This window comes from Zootoca vivipara, chromosome Z, assembly GCF_963506605.1.
Source record: "Zootoca vivipara chromosome Z, rZooViv1.1, whole genome shotgun sequence".
NCBI lineage: Eukaryota > Metazoa > Chordata > Lepidosauria > Squamata > Lacertidae > Zootoca > Zootoca vivipara.
This window is the reverse complement of record NC_083294.1, coordinates 1500383-1522878: the sequence shown is the minus strand read 5'-3', so window position 1 is coordinate 1522878 and position 22496 is coordinate 1500383. Positions and strand designations below refer to the sequence as shown.

Sequence of the window (22496 nt, the reverse complement as noted above, 5' to 3'; positions counted from 1 at the left end):
CTTCCTAATGTTTAGAGTCACATGAGAGCAGGTAACCATGCACTTACACTGACCAGCTGACACACCTAACACAGGTCAAAACCTGGATTTGTGGTCAAAAAAATTTGCGCCCTCCAGTGAAGAGCCAACAAACAAGGGACAAACATAGCCCACAAGGGACAAACATAGCCCACAATCCCTCACGCCCCGGAGACTACGCCTCCAAGAGAAAGCAAACCGCCCCGAGACCACGCCACTCCTCAGGGAACCAAGCCCGCCTCGGAGATAGCACACCTGACAGTAGACCGTTTCCACATTCCCCCCCTCAACCCTGCGAATCGCGCCACCCCCAGGCACTCCCCCCAACCCACCAATCGTGCCGACGCCCATTCTGCTGCCCACAGGCACTCCCCCCACCCTGTGCATCGCTCCACCGGCGATCCCACCACCCCCAGGGACCAGGCTGCCTCCACAACCCACCCCCACCCCACGGTTCCCGCCCAGCCAATCCCACCGGACCCCTCCCAAGAACACACCAATTGCACTCCCCCCCCCACCCCACGGATCTCCCCCCCCCATCGATCCCACCACCCGGATTCCACCACCAGCATGCACCAGTCCAACTCAAGAACAGGCCCACCATTCCACCTTCCGCAATCCACCCCCCCAACACACACAGAAATCCCACCTCGACACCCCTAACCACCTGCATGTTACCCTGACTCTACAAGACCGCTCGCCTAGGACCCACAAACCACCTACATACTACCCTCACTCTACAACACCACCCACCAAACCCCCACCCACCCCCTCCATATTACCCTCAATCGGTGGGGGGGGGGGCTAAATAGGGGTCAGGGATAGATAAATCCTTCCCTGCTTGGGGTGGGTTGAGGGGGTCAAAATGGAAGACATGGATAGGTAACTCCTTCCCTGATTGGGATTGGGGGGGGTGTCTGTCAATAGGTGACAGGGATAACTAAGACCTTCCCTGGGATGGGTCGCTACAGTGTGGGGAGACACAGGTATGCCCCTATCTAAACCTAACACAGGGGGGGACTCTGATGGTCTGGGGAATCTGAAGGGGGACTCTGACCCGCCATTTAACAAACAATGCCACAGCAACACCTGGCAGGGCCAGGTAGTAAAGCATAAAATCACAGAGCATAAAGCATAAAAGCACAAAATTCACAAGGAACGCAACAGCAGAAGACCGCACCACAGCCATCAAAAATAACCATAAACACAGGAATATTAAGGCAACAGTCAGAAGGATAACAGAATCCTTTAATAGTCATGTGATTGACCAATTCACTGTTTTGGGGACAGAGCAGAGTTTAAAAACCTTGCCACCTGCAAGGTTATATGAGGATCATTGTCTTGCAAGGTGACTCTACTGGGGAACCAACCAATTTCTGAATTGTTGGTCTTAGTAGGTTTGCCCGAGCATCTCTGTGCAACGGACATGTAAAAATTATATGATGGAGGGATTCCGTCGACTTATTGTCACAAGCACATAAAGCAGAAACTAGACCCTTGGAGAATCTATGTCTCAAAACATTGGAGGGAAACGCATTACACCTCGCTTTAATAAACGCAAATCGGTGGGAAGCAGTGGAAAGGGAGGATAAATACAGTCATACCTCGACAACCGAACACTTCGACTTCCGAAGGTTTCAACTTCACAATAGCTTAAAATGACTGCATGCTATGAAAAGGAAGCGATATTCAAAGATTATTAGTATCTCCACTTGAGCTGCAAACGTGGATTCAAAAGACAGGTGAGGAATCCAGCCTTTTACGACCCTCACTGTAAATCCAACAAAGTGGCGTTAGGGGGAAAACAATGATTCTACTAGCTGACCCGGCCACGCGTTGCTGTCAGCCATATGTCAAGAATGCTTTGATGGTGTTTCCTGCTTGGCAGGGGGTTGGACTGGATGGGGCAACCCACTGCAAAAACACCACCCTTGGCCGGACATATTCCTGCTATTGCTCCAAGGGGGCACCCAGGATCCCCCAACTCCCCTCCCACCTTGCAGCCCCACTAAACCCCGACCAGACCCCGTGAAGGCAGATACAGGTGAAACTCAGGAAATTAGAATATCGTCAAAAAGTGCATTTATTTCAGTAATGCAACTTATTACTTTTTCTTTTTCTTTTAATGTTTGCAAATGCTTTCTTTTGGAAATTCCACAGTAATAAAACGAATACAGGTGAAACTCGGAAAATTAGAATATCATCAAAAAGTGCATTTATTTCAGTAATGCAACTTAAAAGGTGAAACCAATCTATGAGACATGCAAAGCAAGATATGTCAAGTCTTTAGTTGTTGCCATTGCCATTGCCACTGACCTACTATTAGTTGTTACACGGGTCAATTATAAATGGAATGCAATTAATGAAATGTCACAGCAATGTTTATTTTTGTATGATTGCAACTATTTGTTTTATTCCTGTGGCATTTCCAAAAGAAAGGATTTGTCAAAATAAAAAGGGAAATAAAAAATAAGAAGTTGTATCACTGAAATCATGGCACTTTCCGACAATATTCAAATTTTCCGAGTTTCACCTGTAAGGGCTCAGGTAGCACTTGAGGTGTCCTAAACCCAAGACGTTCAGGGCTCTATATATTGGAACTTAATCCTTTAGCATATGTTGCATTACTGAAATGCAACATAAAGGATCCTGAAATCAAGGCACTTTCCGACGATATTCTAAACTTCCGAATTTCACCTGCACCTCCTCCTCCTAAGATCCAATCCGCATCCACCAGTGCATGTTCTTGACCCCAGAGCCGCTTTATTGCGGCTGTGGCTGCTCCTCTTCCAGCCTCCACAGCTCCCCTTCTCCCATAGCTGTCAGCCCTCCTGTTTTTTTTTGCAGGAAACTCCCTTATTCCAAGCCACAGCTGTCAACCTCCCCCTTTTTTGCTGGAAATTCCCTTATTCCAGCGCTGTTTCCCGCTGCTATCCTGGATTGTTAGATATACCGTAGACAGGGCCTAGGGCGCCAAAATGGAGGGGGTGCTGCCCAGCCTGCCCCCCCCCCGACCACTGTGCCCAGAAGGGAGAACGAGGGCTCCGGCAGAGCCTTCCCTCTCCACCAGCACAGCGTGCAAGAGCGCGACAACACACCGCTGGGGCTGCAAGCAGGCAGGGGAGCACCAGTCGCGGCGCCCAGAAGCTCTGGGCTGCAAAAGGCACTCGCGGAGGCTAGGAGCACCCCACCCCACCCAAGACCTTCGCACCTCTCCGCCTCAGGGGCCGCCTCCCTCCCCCCCGCTGGCCGCCCCTCGGGGCAATGGCAGGAGAGTGAGCGGGGGATGAGGGGCGCGGGATTCTGCACGCCCTTCCAGCGCTCCGGTTGTAGACCCTCGGGCCTGCCCGCCCCCACCGCCTTGGGACTCCCTGCGCAGGACGGGAGGCGGGGGTGGGCAGCTCGCGGCCCGCCCGGGAGCAGCAGAGGCAGTGGTGTGCCTGCCCATGGGGGGGCAGGTGGAGGAGGGTTGAGGAGGGGGCATGCGCCAATCAAGGCAGGGGTGGCGGTGGCGGAACCGTGGGGCTTGGTGGCTGGTTGTGCCCCACTGGCCATCTGGTGGTGTGCAGGGAGGGGGGAGGCCGCTGGCGGGATCGTGCGGCTCCTCAGCTCGCTGGGTCGCCCCTGGGGGGGGGCGCCCTGTGTTTGAAATATGATTGGCCAGGGGGGGCGCCAGAAGGTGATCTCGCCTAGGGTGCAAAAAACCCTAGCACCGGCCCTGACTGTAGACTGTCCCCGGGACAGGTGAGGCTGCTGCCGATCCCTTATTTTCAAACCCGAAAGTTGACAGCTATGCATTTCCCCACCCCACCTTGCTGCCCCACGCCCCCTTAGGACCTTGCTCCAGCAGCAGCCTCTCTTCCCACCGACCCCTACCATCCCCATAAAAGCGGAGCCCCTCCTACTGCTCCGCGCAGCAGGATCCTATGCAAATTTTCTTGGAAGCGCACCCGCAAGGGGGGGGGCACTCGCTAGCAATGGTGCATGTTTCAGGATTGGTGATTCGGAGCTGCGCTGCCGGGGCCACATGGCCCTCCTCCTTATCCAAGCTGCACCCCCTCCCCAGTCCCCCAGTTCCCCCTCCATTTCCATTGCACCGCCCCTTTTCCATCTTGCACGTTGCAACCCCCCCCCCGCGCCGCTTCCAGACCCTTTGCATGCTCCGCGCTGCCCCCCGAAGGATGGAGCCCCATTGCCCCCTCCATTTCCATTGCACCGCCCCTTTTCCATCTTGCACGTTGCAAACCCCCCCCGCGCCGCTTCCAGACCCTTTGCATGCTCCGCGCTGCCCCCCGAAGGATGGAGCCCCATTGCCCCCTCCATTTCCATTGCACCGCCCCTTCTCCATCTTGCACGTTGCAACCCCCCCCCCGGTGCGCCGCTTCCAGACCCTTTGCATGCTCCGCGCTGCCCCCCGAAGGATGGAGCCCCATTGCCCCCTCCATTTCCATTGCACCGCCCCTTCTCCATCTTGCACGTTGCAACCCGCCCCCCCGCCGCCGCTTCCAGACCCTTTGCACGCTCCTCGCTGCATTCTTCCCCCTACGTTACCCCCGGGGTGTTTTGGGGGGGGTCCTTACCCGCCTCCACGCAGCCGCCACCCGGCCCGGCTCGCTCCGGCTCTTGCAAGCTCCGCAGCAGGCTGCGTTCGGGGGCTCCGGGGCCACGTGACAGCGCCCAGCGCCCCCATAGGCTGGGCCCGGACCAGGGCTGCCGGGCAACGCTGAGCCCGCCCTCTTTCCCGCCCTCCCTCCTTCCCTGCACCTGAGAGAACGCGAGGCGGAGCCGCCTTACGCCGGCAGCGCAGCTACCGCGCAAGTGGCGTAGCGCGGCGGCACTTTCCCCAGTCCCTCCGCAAGCCCGGCGCGGCCAACGGAATTGGCGTAAGGTGCCCGCCGGGGTTTTTTCCCACCTGTGACGTCGCTCCACTACGCACATTACGCACCTCGCGCAAAGTGCGTAAGTGAGTCTCCCTTTCGGCGTCCCGCTTGCGGTACCTGAAGGTTAGCGCGTGCGCAGAGCTGAGCAAAAGGCGTAATGCTTTAGTTGGGATACCAGAGCACCTTCTCCTTCCCTCGGGGGCTTAACCAGAAAAGGGGCGGGGCTTATGGTCTTTTAAAAATATCCTAGTTGCTGAGTCGCATCAATTCTTCGGCGATCAGCCTTCTTCTTTTTTGAAAAAAAAATTATTTAAATTTATTCACATACAAATATACAAACAAAAAACCGAAAAGGAAAAACATACAAAAATCATATTAAAAAATTGTAATTTATAAATCATATATAATTGTAAATCATATATAAGTCTTCTTTAAATCATAAATTAATCTTGTATGAAATCATATAATAAACATCAAAAGTTATAACATAACAGAAATACACAACTAAAAAAGAAAAAAGAAAAAATAGTAAAAATACAAATAATAAAATGATTCCTCCACCTCACCCCCCTTCACCTCGTGTGACTTCCAGTCTTCCCTCAACTCTGTTTATGAATATCTCTGTCATTACGCATACTTTTCCCTATTTTTTCCATCTTTGAATTTGGGCCTTTTATATTTCTGCCAGGAGGTTGGCTTTTTCTACCTGTTTCCTTAAATATTGTCTAAACATTTTCCAATCTTTTTCTAGTTTTCCTTCTTTCAAACCCTTCACCTCCCCCCCCTTTTATTGTTAAAGTTTGATAGGTTGTCAATTTTATGATCCATTCCTCCTTATTTGGTATTTTATCACTTTTCCAAAGCGATCAGCCTTCTGGATGGTCAGTGATATAAAAAATGAATAAGTTCCCTTAAAGGGAGATCAGCCTCATAAGGAGGACTGGGACCCTCTAAGGAGCAGATAGACCTAGGCTCCTTTTGGTTGGGATAAAATGACAAAGACCAAAACCCAGGGCTTGTAAAGCAAAGCGTGGTCTTTATTTTTTGTAAAAAACAGAGGTCTGTTATAACAGAGGGGGGCCCCCAAAAGCAGAGATGGCAAGAGGAACCCCGAACAAAACAACATTTCCCATTACTGTATATACCTTTAGTTGTACGTGTAAGTGGATGGAGCAAAAAGGCAGGAAAGGAAGGTTAACATTTCCAGTTAACAGAGTACTTGTGAACTCTTAAAAGATTAACATTTTTTCAATAGACAGAATACTTGTGAATCTTCTGGAGATGGTACCCTGATTACAGGGATGTCTTGGAATCTCTCAGTTGTCAATATGTAAATTCAAGGATTCTTGGTGAATGGTTTGGTGGGAGGAGATATTAACATGAAGTCCTGTCTATCCTGTCTTACTATGTAACTTATTAATTTAACAAAGTTCTTAGTTTGCCTTTTCCTGGGTAGCCTGGCTATTCCTTTCAGATGGAAATCACTTTAATTCTTGAGACAATGAGAAAGTTCCTTCACCCCCATTCTCTCCTTGCAGAGAAACATTTGGTCATTTTGGGAGAACCAAAATGGTTTCCAGGCCTGTCTTCCTGTACTGTTTGCTTGGTACATTTATGAACATTTATTATATATATGACCTCAAAATTCTTACAACAGTAAGGCAACCCCAAACTTCAGCCCTCCAGATGTTTTAGACTACAATTCCCATCATCCCTGACCCTGGGAGTTGTAGTCTCAAAACATCTGGAGGGCCACAGTTTGGGGATGCCTGGTCCAGCTCTCACTTCCATACCTCACTACTGGGAAAACCATAGTTTGAACCAGGCATCCCCAAACTGCGGCCCTCCAGATGTTTTAGACTACAATTCACATCATCCCTGACCACTGGTCCTGTTAGCTAGGGATCATGGGAGTTGTAGGCCAAAACATCTGGAGGGCCACAGGTTGGGGGTGCCTGAACTAGCTGGACCTTTCTCGGCAAGGTGATGTCTCTGCTTTTGAATATGCTGTCTAGGTTTGCATAGATGGGGTAAAGAGATTAATTCTGCTGGTCCTCAAAGCCCAGCACCTTAAAGCAACCTGTCTGTACATTTTAGCTTCGAGAACACTATCCAACCATCTCATCCTTTGTCGTCCCCTTCTCCGAGTGCCCTCCATCTTTCCCAACATCAGGGTCTTTTCCAGGGAGTCTTCTCTTCTCATGAGGTGGCCAAAGTATTGGAGCCTCAGCTTCAGGATCTGTCCTTCCAGGGAGCACTCAGGGCTGATTTCCTTCAGAATGGATAGGTTTGATCTTCTCGCAGTCCATGGGACTCTCAAGAGTCTCCTCCAGCACCATAATTCAAAAGCATCCATTCTTCGGCGATCAGCCTTCTTGATGGTCCAGCTCTCACTTCCATACATCACTACTGGGAAAACCATAGCTTTAACTACGGACCTTTGTTGGCAAGGTGATGTCTCTGCTTTTGAAGATCCTGTCTAGGTTTGTCATTGCTTTTCTCCCAAGAAGCAGGCGTCTTTTAATTTCATGAACCATCTGCAGTGATCATGGAACCCAAGAAAGTAAAATCTCTCACTGCCTCCATTTCTTCCCCTTCTACTTGCCAGGAGGTGACGGGACCAGTAGCCATGATCTTGGTTTTTTTGATGTTGAGCTTCAGACCATCTTTTGCGCTCTCCTCTTTCACCCTCATTCAAAGGTTCTTTAATTCATCCTCGCTTTCTGCCATCAAGGTTGTGTCATCTGCATATCTGAGGTTGTTGATATTTCTTCCGGCAATCTTAATTCCGGTTTGGGATTCATCTGGTCCAGCCTTTCGCATGATGAATTCTGCATATAAGTTAAATAAGCAGGGAGAAACCCCCTTCATGGATCAATGCCTTGTCGTGGCGAAGGGGCTTGAATAAATCAGAGAAGCTATGAGCTAGGCCATGCAGGGCCACCCAAGATGGACAGGTCATAGTGGAGAGTTTTGACTAAACGTGATCCACCTGGAGAAGGAACTGGCAAGCCACTCCAGTATCCCTGCCAAAAAAAACCCTCCATGGATAAAGACAACAGGCATATTTGTCATTAGGCGGGTCAATTATAAATGCAATGTCATTAATGGAATGTCATAGAAATGCTTATTTCTGTATTTTTGTAACTATTTGTTTTATTACTGTGGAATTTCCAAAAGAATATGTAATAGATTGTAATAAATAAATTAAAAAATAAATTTTTAAAAAAGATAATTACTCGATCTGATCCTGTTTCTTCTTGCAAAGTAAGGAATAGAATGAACAGGCATCTAAGCCTGAATCTGTAACTTGCTTATAAATATGTATAGTAATTAGAACTCGAGTTCTTGAGAGTCACCTTGAGGACTTGGAATAAACATGCAGGTGCTTTGCTTGGAAATGGAAATGTTACTGCAGCATCTCATCTGTGCCCCCAAGTGGTGGTTTGCTATCACTGCCTGTTGGCATAGCCTCTGCCTGGCCGCTGAGCCACTGCATTCATCTGGAAGCAGATGCTGCTACCGTTTCTGGAAGAGAATGTCGCTGCTCCTAAAGACAGATGAATCCTTTTTGGGAAATGATAAATGAGCCTTCAGAGGCTTTTCTGCTGGGGCAAGTGGTCCAACACAGAGACTTTGAAGACATAATATTCCGGCTTGAGTTCTTTATTTATCACTAGTGGACCCTTCCACGCGTTGCTGCGGGTTATCCCTGTGGCTGCCCCCACCCTGTGACAATCCATGACACGTTGCTGTGCCTGACTCAGGGTCATAGCTGTCAAGTTCTCCCTTTTTAAAAAAAGGGAAATTCCCTTATGCTGAATAGGCTTCCTCGCGAGAAAAGGGAAAACTTGATGGCTATGCTCAGGGTCAATGTTTCCCAGGAAAGGGGGAGGATGTGTCCGTTTCCCCCGGACTATGTGTTCCCCCCCCCCCACTGCTGTGTCTCATCCGTGTCATACAGTGGTTCTGCTCCTTCCTCCTGGGCCGTGTTCAGAAAGTGGTGTTGGGGGATGAGTGTTCAGACCCCTGGGCTCTCACTTGTGGGGTGCCTCAGGGCTCTGTCCTCTCCCCCATGCTTTTGAACATCTACATGCAGCTGCTGGGAAAGATCATCATGGGGTTTGGGCTGGGTGTTCATCAGTATGCGGATGATACCCAGCTCCAGCTCTCTTTCAAATCAGAACCAGTGAAGGCGGTGAAGGTCCTGTGTGAGTGCCTGGAAGCGGTTGGAGGATGGATGGTGGCTAACAGATAGAGGTTCAATCCTGACAAGACAGAAGTACTGTTTGTGGGGGACCGGGGGCGGGCGGGTGTGGGGGACTCCCTGGTCCTGAATGGGATAAGTGTGCCCTAGAGGGACCAGGTGCGCAGCCTGGGAGTCATTTTGGACTCACAGCTGTCCATGGAGGTGCAGGTCAATTCTGTGTCCAGGGCGGCTGTCTACCAGCTGCCTCTGGTACGCAGGCTGAGACCCTACCTGCCCGCAGACTGTCTTGCCAGAGTAGTGCATGCTCTAGTTATCTCCCGCTTGGACTACTGCAATGTGCTCTACGTGGGGCTACCTTTGAAGGTGACCCAGAAACTATAACTAATCCAGAATGCGGCAGCCAGACTGGTGACTGGGAGCGGCCGCCGGGACCAGATAACACCGGTCTAGAAAGACCTACATTGGCTCCCAGTACGTTTCTGAGTACAATTCAGTGTGTTGGTGCTGACCTTTAAAGCCCTAAACTGCCTCGGTCCTGTATACCTGAGGGAGCGTCTCCACCTCCATCGTTCTGCCCGGACACTGAGGTCCTGCGCTGAGGGCCTTCTGGTGGTTCCCTCACTACGAGAAGCCAAGCTACAGGGAACCAGGCATAGGGCCTTCTTGATATTTGTGCCCGCCCTGTGGAACACCCTCCCATCAGAGGTCAGAGAGATAAACAACTACCTGACATTTAGAAAATACCTAAAGGCAGCCCTGTTTAGGGAAGTTTTTAATCTGTGATATTTTAATGTATTTTAATGTGTGTTGGAAGCCGCCCAGAGTGGCAGGGTATAAATAATAAATTATTGTTATTATTCTTATTATTATTAGTATTATTAAAACCTAGTTGCATCCTATGGTCAGGTGCATCTTATGGAGTGAAAAATATGTTGGTGGGTTTTTTTTTTGAGTGGTGGGACCAGTTCGCCTGAGCTCAAAGTGACCCACATCTTAGCATTAAAAGGTTAATAAACTTCTCTGTTGCATAAGCCATTGATCATAGCTGACATGTCCAGAGAGCAAAATTCTATTCTGGTCTTGTCCTAATTCTATTAAACACCACAGCAAGGTACCAAAGGCAGAGGAGGGAAGAGATCAGGCAATTGACAGCCTAGACACAGAGATAAGCTCTCAACAACTCTGAAAGGTTCTCCTTACAGTTTTGCCTTGCCTTTTCCTTGCTCTTAACCCTAAAATCAGAACAGCTTCTGTTGATCTTTCTTCTTTTCCATAGAATCATAGAATCCTAGAGTTGGAAGAGACCACAAGGGCCATCCAGTCCAATCCCCTTGCCAAGCAGGAAACACCATCAACACATTCTTGACATATGGCTGACATTCGGCCCTCCATATGTTTTGGACTACAATTCCCATCATCCCTGACCACTGGTCCTGTTAGGTAGGGATCATGGGAGTTGTAGGCCAAAACATCTGGAGGGCCAAAGTTTGGGGATGCCTGATCTAGCTCATCACCTGTTCAGCACCTGTCCAGCTTTCAGGCCGCGAGATATTCCAAGCCTTGCCTAAAGGTGCCATGGGTTAAACATGGGACCTTCAGCATGCAAAACAGGTGATCTGCCATTGAGCTAACATCCTTCCCCAATATGCATGGATGCAAAGGGCTTGTGCCTCATCTGAGCACAAAAGACTCCTCGCTTAATCCTCAAGAGTGCTACAGCTCATTTTCACCCACCGTAATGCACTAGATTTTTGTGGGACTCCTTTACTCTACGTTGTGCTGTTCTTTCTCTCTCTCTCTCTCTCTCTCTCTCTCTGGGGTGGGGGGCAGGAGTTGAGAGACACCATTGTGGTGATCACACAGGGTCCCCGGACGTTTCACCGTCTATTGATCCCTGCACCACCGCTGAGTTCTCCCACTGCCACCAACCAGTCTCTAACTGGTACAATACTGAGTCCAGTCAGGGTTCAAACTGGAACACAAAATGTTGTTTATCAGTTTGCAGTTTAACAAGCTTGTGGTTGCAATGAAGGTCTTCAGTTTCAAATACAATTGTTTCCTATACTGGCCTATACCTTCCTAGCAATTAGCTCAAGCACCCCAAAACTTCAGCCCTCCAGATGTTTTGGACTACAATTCCCATCATCCCTGCCCACTGGTCCTGTTAGCTAGGGATCATGGGAGTTGTAGTCTCAAAACATCTGGGGGGGCCGCAGTTTGGGGATGCCTGGTCCAGCTCTCACTTCCATACATCACTACTGGGAAAACCATAGCTTGAACTAGACTAGGCATCCCCAAACTTCGGCCCTCCAGATGTTTTAGACTACAATGCCCATCATCCCTGACCACTGGTCCTGTTAGCTAGGGATCATGGGAGTTGTAGTCTCAAAACATCTGGAGGGCCGCAGTTTGGGGATGCCTGAATTAGCTGTTCCAAAATTCCCTCATTTCTCCTCACTAACTCAGCCTACCCACAGACTTTCTCACTTCCTCACTCTCCTCTCTCAACAACAAACCCCTCAACTCCACTCCACTTCCTTACTACCCCTCAGGGCTGGATTTTATAGTCCCTCTGACTCGACCCCCCCTTGGGTTCTGATTGGACCACCCAGTTAACTCTTTCCCCACCAGCACTATTCATAGGTAACCATCACATACCTCCCCCCTTAAGAAGTTTCGATTCAGGAGGGAAGTTACACTCCTGATCAAACTGTTTTCTATCTGTCTACAATTCTATACATTCTAAGTTTGTGTTAGCCTAGACCTTTTGTAACCCCCAAACATTGATCTATTGGTTTTTGATGTTCAGAGAGCCTTTCACACTTTTGAGGGGAAAGTTAAAGTCTTGCCTTGTTCTCTCTAATTTGGGGTTGTCGATGTTTCAGCGAATGACTTAGATTCCGTCCAAACTTTGGGTGTCAGAAGTACCGCTGTAGTTCTTGTCGGGTCCAAACGATAATAAAGCACTTGATCTTGATGGTCTAGAGACGACTTTCTCTCCGGTGTGCTGTTCTCTCTCTCTCTCTCTCTCTCTCTCTCTCTCTCTCTCTCTCTCTCTCTCTCTCTGTGTGTGTGTGTGTGTACAGCCAGGAGTTGAGAGACACCATTTGTCAGGATCTCCTATTGCTTAATTGCCAAGGAGCTATTTCTAATTTGTCACAGGAGCTGAGAGCTGTGCTTTCTGTTCTTTTCATAGCGTGTGAGTTTTAGCAGCTTGTCACCAGCAGAGGTTTGTGGCTAGGCTGAAGTCAGGTGCAAAGCCAGAATTGCAGCAGGTGCCAAGGGCACTGCTGGAACCCAGGGGTTAGAATCCTAGAATCATAGAATCCTAGAGTTGGAAGAGACCACAAGGGCCATCCAGTCCAACCCCCTGCCAAGCAGGAAACACCATCAAAGCATTCTTGACATATGCCTGTCAAGCCTCTGCTTAAAGACCTCCAAAGAAGGAGACTCCATCACACTCCTTGGCAGCAAATTCCACTGTCGAACAGCTCTTACTGTCAAGAAGTTCTTCCTAATGTTTAGGTGGAATCTTCTTTATTGTAGCTTGAATCCATTGCTCCGTGTCCGCTTCTCTGGAGCAGCAGAAAACAACCTTTCTTCCTCCTCTAGAATCATAGGGTTGGAAGAGACCACAAGGGCCATCCAGTCCAACCCCCCTGCCAAGCAGGAAACACCATTAAAGCATTCCTGACATTTGGCTGTCAAGCCTCTGCTTAAAGACCTCAAAAGAAGGAGACTCCACCACACTCCTTGGCAGCAAATTCCACTGCCAAACAGCTCTTACTGTCAAGAAGTTCTTTCTCCCTCCTCTATATGACATCCTTTGATATCTTTGAACATGGCTATCATAGCACACCAGTCATGAAGCTCCGCACTGCATAAACTTCAGGAATCTTTACCATTTTCCAACTGTGCAGAAGAGATGTGATTGTCACACTCCACCTTGTGGCATGAAACACAGGCTGCAGTCGCTACCAGACTGAAGAGCATGAGGAAAGCCATGCTGTAGGATCAGGCCAGTGGCCCATCTCTAGTACCTGTACAGTTTACAAACCTTCCAACCTAACAGCAAACCAGTAAAACAACTAATATCTAGATACCCTCCTCTATATGACATCTATATGACATCCTTTTATATATTTGAACATGGCTATCATATCGCCCCTTAACCTTCCCTTCTCCAGGCTAAACATACCCAGCTCCCTAAGCCGTTCCTCATAAGGCATCGTTTCCAGGCCTTTGACCATTTTGGTTGCCCTCTTCTGGACCCGTTCCAGCTTGTCAGTATCCTTCTTGAACTGTGGTGCCCAGAACTGGACACAGTACTCCAGGTGAGGTCTGACCAGAGCAGAATACAGTGGTCCTATTACTTCCCTAGATCTAGATGCTATACTCCAATTGATGCAGCCCAGAATTGCATTGGCTTTTTGAGCTGCTGCATCACACTGTTGACTCATGTCAAGTTTGTGGTCTACCAAGACTCCGAGATCCTTTTCACATGGACTGCTCTCAAGCCAGGTGTCACCCATCCTGTATTTGTGCCTTTCATTTTTTTTGCCCAAGTTTAGTACTTTACATTTCTCCCTGTTCAAATTCATCTTGTTTGCTTTGGCCCAGTTGTCTAATCTGTTCAGGTCATTCTGAAGTGTGATCCTGTCCTCTGGGGTATTAGCCACCCCTCCCAATTTCGGAACTGCAGTGTCCTATAAAAAGGTTACTTGAGTTGGAAAAGTGAAGTCATCTCTCCATGCTGGATGCTGCCATCTGGTGTTTACTGAATATTCTACAGAGCAGGGATCCCACTACCTTACCTGGAATGGTGTGGCTTGCTGCACCTATTTACTTTTTGGAACAAATTGTTTATAGAAAATGAGTCTGGAGAAGATCTAAATACAATCCAGAATTCCGGGCCGCAGTGGGATTGAATGCAATGCCCTGATAAGAGGAAGAAGAAAGAGAGAAGAATTATCACTGAAACAGAAAAGGCAATAGAGAAATTAACCTTTAGAGGTCTTCATTTGTCTCTAGGAAGGGAAATACAGTGGTACCTCGGTTTAAGTACACAATTGGTTCCGGAAGTCTGTACTTAACCTGAAGCGTACTTAACCTGAGGCAAACTTTCCCATTGAAAGTAATGGAAAGTGGATTAATCCGTTCCAGACGGGTCCGTGGAGTACTCAGCCTGAAGCGTACTTAACCTGAAGCGAAGTTTCCCATTGAGAGTAATGGAAATGGAAAGTGGTTTAATCCGTTCCAGACTGGTCCACGGAGTATTTAACCTGAAGCGTACTTAACCTGAAGCGAACTTTCCCATGGAAAGTAATGGAAAGTGGATTAATCCATTCCAGTTTGGTCCGCAGAGTACTCAACCTGAAGCGTACTTAACCCGAAGCATGGGTGTAATTGTTTCTGGAAGTCCGAACTTAACCAGAAGCGTATTTAACCTGAAGCATACTTAACCTGAAGCGAACTTTCCCATTGAAAGAAATGGAAAGTGGATTAATCCGTTCCAGACGGGTCCGCAGAGTACTTAAACTGAAAATACTCAAACTGAAGCGTACTTAACCCGACGTATGACTGTAAACTTAAAAGGGAGAGAGAAATAAACAGCGACAAAATGTATTTAAAAAAAGGTCTAAAGAAAAGAGTAGCTTCCTTTTATAAAAAAAAGTAAAAGGAGAGAAAATGAATGATAAGAATGACTGGAAAGGAACAAAACATGAATGTAAAGAATCAACAGAGGGAAAACTATAGGGTCCAAATCATACTATAGTATGTAGAAAGTTGTTTGTCAACTTCAAGGATGTTTCATTGTGGTCTATTATATCTGGCTACGTTGGAACCACATTGCAGGAAATACCTGATAATAGTATAGGTGTCTGTGTGGATGTCTGGAGGCAGTTGGCAGGTGGGTGGCAGTATACAAATTGAGGTTGAATCCCAACAAGACAGGAGTGCTGTTTCTGCATGGGAGAAGTCATGGGGTGTAGACTTAAAATTTACAGCTCTCCAGTTGGAGAACAGCTTTTACCAAAGGTGTCGTGGACTTTGAAGACATTCGAACTCAGGGTGAAAGGAATCAACAACAACAACAACAACAACAACAACAACAACAACAAAAATTTATTATTTATACCCCACCCATGGACGGTAGACCACAAACTTGACATGAGTCAACAGTGTGATGCAGCAGCTCAAAAAGCCAATGCAATTCGGGGATGCATCAATAGGAGTATAGCATCTAGATCAAGGGAAGTAATAGTACCACTGTATTCTGCTCTGGTCAGACCTCACCTGGAGTACTGTGTCCAGTTCTGAGCACCACAGTTCAAGAAGGATACTGACAAGCTGGAACGTGTCCAGAGGAGGGCAACCAAAATGGTCAATGGCCTGTAAACAATGTCTTATGAGGAACAGCTTAGGGCAGGGGTAGGCAAACCAAGGCCCAGGGGCCGGATCCGACCCAATTGCCTTCTAAATCTGGCCTGTGGACGGTCCTGGAATCAGTGTGTTTTTACATGAGTAGAATGTGTGCTTTTATTTAAAATGCATCTCTGGGTTATTTGTGGGGCATAGGAATTTGTTCACCCCCCCCCCAATATAGTCCAGCCCCCGACAAAGTCTGAGGGACAGTGGACTGGCCCCCTGCTGAAAACGTTTGCTGACCCCTGGCTTAGGGAGCTGGGTATGTTTAGCCTGGAGAAGAGAAGGTTAAGGGGTGATATGATAGCCATGTTCAAATATAGAAAAGGATGTCATATAGAGAAGGGAGAAAGGTTGTTTTCTGCTGCTCCAGAGAAGCACGGAGCAGTGGATTCAAACTACAAGAAAGAAGATTCCACCTCAACATTAGAAAGAACTTCCTGACAGTAAGAGCTGTTTGGCAGTGGAATTTGCTGCCAAGGAGTGTGGTGGAGTCTCCTTCTTTGGAGGTATTTAAGCAGAGGCTTGACAGCCATATGTCAGGAATGCTTTAATGGTGTTTCCTGCTTGGCAGGGGGTTGGACTGGATGGCCCTTGTCGTCTCTTCCAACCCTATGATTCTAGAGGAGGAAGAAAGGTTGTTTTCTGCCGCTCCAGAGAAGCGGACACGGAGCAATGGATTCAAGCTATAATAAAGAAGGTTCCACCTAAACATTAGGAAGAACTTCCTGACAGTAAGAGCTGTTCGGCAGTGGAATTTGCTGCCAAGGAGTGTGGTGGAGTCTCCTTCTTTGGAGGTCTTTAAGCAGAGGCTTGACAGGCATATGTCAAGAATGCTTTGATGGTGTTTCCTGCTTGGCAGGGGGTTGGACTGGATGGCCCTTGTGGTCTCTTCCAACTCTAGGATTCTATGATTCTAGAGGAATCCCTTAACCTTCTATTCTCCAGGCTAAACATACCCAGCTCCCTAAGCCGTTCCTTATAAGGCATTGTTTCCAGGCCTTTGACCATTTTGGTTGCCCTCTTCTGGACATGTTCCAACTTGTCAGTATCCTTCTTGAACTGTGGTGCCCAGAACTGGACACAGTACTCCAGGTGAGGTCTGACCAGAGCAGAATACAGTGGTCCTATTACTTCCCTAGATCTAGATGCTTTACTCCTATTGATGCAGCCCAGAATTGCATTGGCTTTTTGAGCTGCTGCATCACACTGTTGACTCATGTTAAGTTGGTGGTCTACCAAGACTCCTAGATCCTTTTCACATGTACTGTACTGCTCTCATGCCAGGTGTCACCCATCCTGTATTTGTGCCTTTCATTTCTTTTGCCCAAGTGTAGTACTTTACATTTCTCCCTGTTAAAATTCATCTTGTTTGCTTTGGCCCAGTTGTCTAATCTATTAAGGTCATTTGGAAGTGTGATCCTGTCCTCTGGGGTATTGGCCACCCCTCCCATAGAATCATAGAATCATAGAATCATAGAATCATAGAATCATAGAATCATAGAGTTGGAAGAGACCACAAGGGCCATCCAGTCCAACCCCCTGCCAAGCAGGAAACACCATCAAAGCATTCCTGACAGATGGCTGTCAAGCCTCTGCTTAAAGACCTCCAAAGAAGGAGACTCCACCACACTCCTTGGCAGCAAATTCCACTGCCGAACAGCTCTTACTGTCAGGAAGTTCTTCCTAATGTTTAGGTGGAATTTTCTTTCTTGTAGTTTGAATCCGTTGCTCCGTGTCCGCTTCTCTGGAGCAGCAGAAAACAACCTTTCTCCCTCCTTTATATGACATCCTTTTATATATTTGAACATGGTTATCATATCACCCCTTAACCTTCTCTTCTCCAGGCTAAACATACCCAGCTCCCTAAGCCGTTCCTCATAAGGCATCGTTTCCAGGCCTTTGACCATTTTGGTTGCCCTCTTCTGGACACGTTCCAGCTTATCAGTATCCTTCTTGAACTGTGGTGCCCAGAACTGGACACAATACTCCAGGTGAGGTCTGACCAGAGCAGAATACAGTGGTACTATTACTTCCCTTGATCTAGATGCTATACTCCTATTGATGCAGCCCAGAATTGCATTGGCTTTTTTAGCTGCTGCATCACACTGCTGACTCATGTCAAGTTTGTGGTCAACCAAAACTCCTAGATCCTTTTCACATGTACTGCTCTCAAGCCAGGTGTCTCCCATCCTGTATCTGTGCCTTTCATTTTTTTTGCCCAAGTGTAGCACTTTACATTTCTCCTTGTTAAAATTCATCTTGTTTGCTTTGGCCCAGTTGTCTAATCTGTTAAGGTCATTCTGAAGTGTGATCCTGTCCTCTGGGGTGTTAGCCACCCCTCCCAACTTGGTGTCATCTGCAAACTTGCTCAGGATTCCCTCAAGCCCATCATCCAAGTCATTGATAAAGATGTTGAACAAGACTGGGCCCAAGACAGAACCCTGTGGCACCCCACTAGTCACTACTCTCCAGGATGAGGAGGAGCCATTGATGAGCACCCTTTGGGTTCGGTCAGTAATCCAGCTACAAATCCACTGAATGGTAGCATTGTCTAGCCCACATTTTACCAGCTTCTTTACAAGAATATCATGGGGCACCTTGTCAAAGGCCTTGCTGAAATCAAGATAGGCTACATCCACAGCGTTCCCTTCATCTACCAGGCTTGTAATTCTGTCAAAAAATGAGATCAGATTAGTCTGACATGACTTATTTTTCAGGAACCCATGCTGACTTTTAGTGATCACAGAGTTTCTTTCTAGGTGCTCACAGACTGTTTGCTTAATGATCTGCTCTAGAATCTTTCCTGGTATTGATGTCAGGCTGACTGGGCGGTAATTGTTTGGGTCCTCTCTTTTCCCCTTTTTGAAAATAGGGACAACATTTGCCCTCCTCCAGTCTGCTGGAACTTCGCCTGTTCTCCAGGAATTTTCAAAGATTATTGCCAGTGGTTCTGAAATCACCTCTGCCAGTTCTTTTAATACTCTTGGATGTAGTTCATCTGGCCCTGGAGACTTGAATACATCTAAACTAGCCAAGTATTCTTGTACTACCTCCTTACTTATTCTGGGCTGTGTTTCCCCTGCTGAATCATCTGCTCCATATTCTTCAGGTCGGGCGTTGTTTTCTTTCTTGGAGAAGACTGAGGCAAAGAAGGCATTGAGGAGTTCTGCCCTTTCTCTGTCCCCTGTTTGCATTTCACCATCTTCTCCTCTGAGTGACCCCACTGTTTCCTTGTTTTTCCTTTTGCTACGGACATACCCATAAAAGCCCTTTTTGTTGCTTTTAACCTCTCTGGCGAGCCTGAGTTCATTCTGTGCTTTAGCTTTTCTGACTTTGTCTCTACACGTGCTGGCTATATGTTTGAATTCCTCTCTGGAGATTTCCCCCCTTTTCCATTTTTTGTACATATCCCTTTTAAATCTTAACTCAGTCAAAAGTTCTTTAGATAGCCAGCCTGGCTTCTTTAGGCACCTTCCATGTTTCCGTCTCATTGGTATTGCCTGAAGTTGTGCTTTTAATATCTCCCTTTTAACAAACTCCCAACCATCATGAACTCCCTTCCCTTTTAGTATTACTGTCCATGGGATTTCACCCAGCGTTTCCCTAAGTTTTCTGAAGTCGGCTTTCTTAAAGTCTAGAATTTGGACCTTAGTATGCTTGGTTGCTCCTTTCCGCTGGATAATAAACTCCAGAAGAGCATGGTCACTCCCACCTAATGATCCTGCCACTTCTACCCCACTAACCAAGTCATCACTATTGGTTAGGACCAGATCTAAAATGGCTGATCCTCTTGTTGCTTCTCCCACTTTCTGGACAATGAAGTTGTCTGCAAGGCCAGTGAGGAATCTGTTCGACCTTATGCTCTTGGCTGAGTTTGACATCCAACAAATATCAGGATAGTTGAAATCCCCCATTACTACTATCTCACTTCCTTTGGAATGCTTGGCCATCTGTTCCAGGAAGGCATCATCTGTGTCCTCAGTTTGGCTTGGGGATCTATAGTAAACTCCCACAATGAGATCACTGTTGTTTTTCTCTCCCTTAATTTTGACCCAGATACTCTCAATTTGGCTTTGAAGTTTTAAATCCTGGATCTCTTCACAGGTATACATATCCCTAACATATAAAGCTACTCCTCCTCCTTTCCTGTTTGGTCTATTTCTCTTAAATAGATTGTATCCCTCTATTACTACATTCCAGTCATGAGACTCATCCCACCAGGTTTCAGTGATGCCTATTATGTCATATTTAGTTTGCTGTACCAAGAGCTCAAGTTCATCTTGGTGACTCCCAATTTGGTGTCACCTGCAAACATGGACTTGCATCCTCTCGCCTCTAATTTTAGTCCTGCGTAAAGGAGCGGCTTAGTTTGCTTTGATGCGGAGGCGGCACAAACGATGACCGGGCCAGAGTGGCTTTAGTGAGGATGACTCAGGGCTCACACAGCTTATGCTGCAAAATCCTCTGAGCGTGGCCAAGGATGGTCAATTTGGGGCGTTAGCGTCTTATATTAAGGTCCCTTAATTGGACTAAGCCATTTAATTCACCATATGGGGTTTGTGTGCTCCGCTGACTGACCGGTGAGCTGGCTGGCAAGGCTCCCATCCTTCCCACTACCATCCCAAATGCTGGAAAGTCAGAGAGAGTTGGGCAGAAGGATTTAAGAAGGTTTGATTGTTACAGCTTAATAAAGGGGGCAGATGATCCGCAAAGGGCCAATGAGCGTCACGCCAAGGGAGGCTTCAATCTGGCCAGCCATTCCAAAAGACCCACTTACCTTTTTGAAAAAAATAAAATAAAATATATCTTTATTAATTTTCAAGATATACATCTATATATATATAAAATGTAAAAATCTTGAAATTGTCGGCTGCTATGTTCTCCGTAACCGCTTGACCGATCGTCCTGAAATTTTGACACAATGATCCAGGCCACTCCCCGAGGGTTGCAGGGGACATGAAAAACCTCAAATCACACACCTCGGCAGGATTTGAACCGCTTTCCCACCAAGTCAAACAGCGCCCTCAAGTGGAATTCCTCCCACAGTACACCCCCTCCCTTCCTGTGAAATCTAAGCCACACCCACAAACCAAATGACATCATCATCAACCAAGCAACTGAAACACCAAGGCGGCCATTATCTGACCAACCACTAGGCTTTTGTTTTATGTAGGCCCCTGACAGGCCCGGGGGGGGGAACCCACAAGAACGCACTTGGGGCACGGCAAGGGTTTTTACTTTACCATTTAGCACCACTACCCCCCAAAACCCCCCCAAAAAACCAACATTTCCAAGTGGAGGTCGGGGACTGCCTGGGGGGAGGGGGTTGGCGCAGATTGCAGCACGGCCTTTGATTTATGTAGGTCCCTGCATGGCAAGGGGGTTTTACTTTACCATTTAGCAACACTACCCCCCCCCCCAAAATCCACAAGACAACAAAAATAAATACCATCCTTCAAAACGTCGGTCATGGAGGGGGGGGACAAACTGAATAGATCATGGATCGGGATACGTGGGGGCAGTCACAGGGATTAGGTACAACAACGCACCACACCCACAAACCCCGCCTCTGCCACGAGATCCTGTAAAACAAGAGGCCAAGGCTCCATTTTACAGACTAGGCCTCAGGTCTACAGCCCTTTAAATACTATCCCAAATGGAGCCCTGGGTGGGAGGTGGGGGGAGGAGGAGCCCAAATAGGTCATGGGCTGACCTGGGGGGGGGTAGATAACCCACAGCAACACACTTGGGGGCACGGCAAGGGGTTTTTACTTTACAATTTAGCACCACTACCCCCCCAATCCACAAGACAAAAATAAATACCATCCTTCAAAACGTCATGAGATACGCCGGTCATGGAGAGGGCATAGCTGCCAAGTTATCCCTTTTTAAAAGGGATTTTCCCTTATGCTGAATAGGCTTCCTCGCGAGAAAAGGGAAAACTTGGCAGCTATGGGAGGGGGGGGGACAAACTGAATAGATCATGGATCGGGACACGTGGGGGCAGTCACAGGGATTAGGCACAACAACGCATCACACCCACAAACCCCGCCTCCACCATGAGATCCTGTAAAACAGGAGGCCTTGCAACCACCAAAACAGTTATTCCACCCAAAGCCCAAAGCCTCTCCCGGCAGCTGCATTAATAAACGCCTGGCAGCATTAGACAGTCGTCCATCATTTCTCCTAACACGCACAGCAAGGGGTTTTCGCTTTATAATTTAGGGGGTGTTGTGTCACATGCGATGCTCCGGTGGCCATTTTAAGTAAGTGATCCCCCGCCTGTCCTGATCCATGATGTATCCTACCCCTCCTCCCTCCACCCCGGCTCATCCCTGTGTTTTGGTAGGATACCCTTCCCTCTGTTGTCCCTGGGGAGTGTTGGCCCCTCCCCCTGTATCCTTGGCCCCCACCCTTCGAAAAGGAACTGTTAGGTTCTGGGTTCTATTTCCCAGAATGCACTTTTGTCTGAACCCTCTGTTGCCCCTGGGGAGTGTTGGCCCCTACCCCCGGTATCTTCCTACATTGGGCCCCAGCCTTGGAGAAGGAGCTGTCAGTTTCTGGGTTCCAGCAGAAAACAACCTTTCACCCATGGGCGTCCCCAGGATCAAAGCTAGGGGGGGAACATCAGCCACGCCCCCAGCGACGCCCCCTGCCACCCGATTGGCTAGCTGGCAATGACATGGCCAGGATCCCCCCAGGAGGCATGGTCAACATCCACGCCCCCCAGAGGAAAGGGGGCCGTTTGCAAGGCAGCACACGGAGCCACCCGTGCTTGCACTCCTGCCTTGCCCGCTCCTTTAATGGCAGCGGGGACTAAAACGAGGCAGCAGCAGCGAAGCTGAACCTCCCTTGAAGGAAATCTGGACCTGGACCTGGGCTAACTTCAGCCCACACTCTTTCAAGACACAGCGAGCACAGCATAGAAAGTGCTGCCCCACAATGCTCTACGGCATTCA

At 48.0% G+C, this 22496-nt stretch overlaps 1 protein-coding gene across 6 annotated transcripts in view; it reads right to left on the bottom strand.

Moving 5' to 3' along the window:
• The window catches only part of STRBP (spermatid perinuclear RNA binding protein), a 117149-nt gene extending 112477 nt beyond the window's left edge, over window positions 1–4672 (bottom strand). For 4 of the 6 annotated variants that reach the window (XM_060270412.1, XM_060270404.1, XM_060270413.1 and 1 more), the window contains exon 1: window positions 4599–4672. The gene's annotated coding sequence lies outside the window, so the exon portion shown is untranslated. Of the gene's footprint in view, window positions 1–1622; window positions 3207–4598 lie in introns of those variants that run through there. The other 2 variants (XM_060270408.1, XM_060270407.1) reach the window with 2 other exon arrangements.
• Window positions 4673–22496: the final 17824 nt, after the last annotated feature.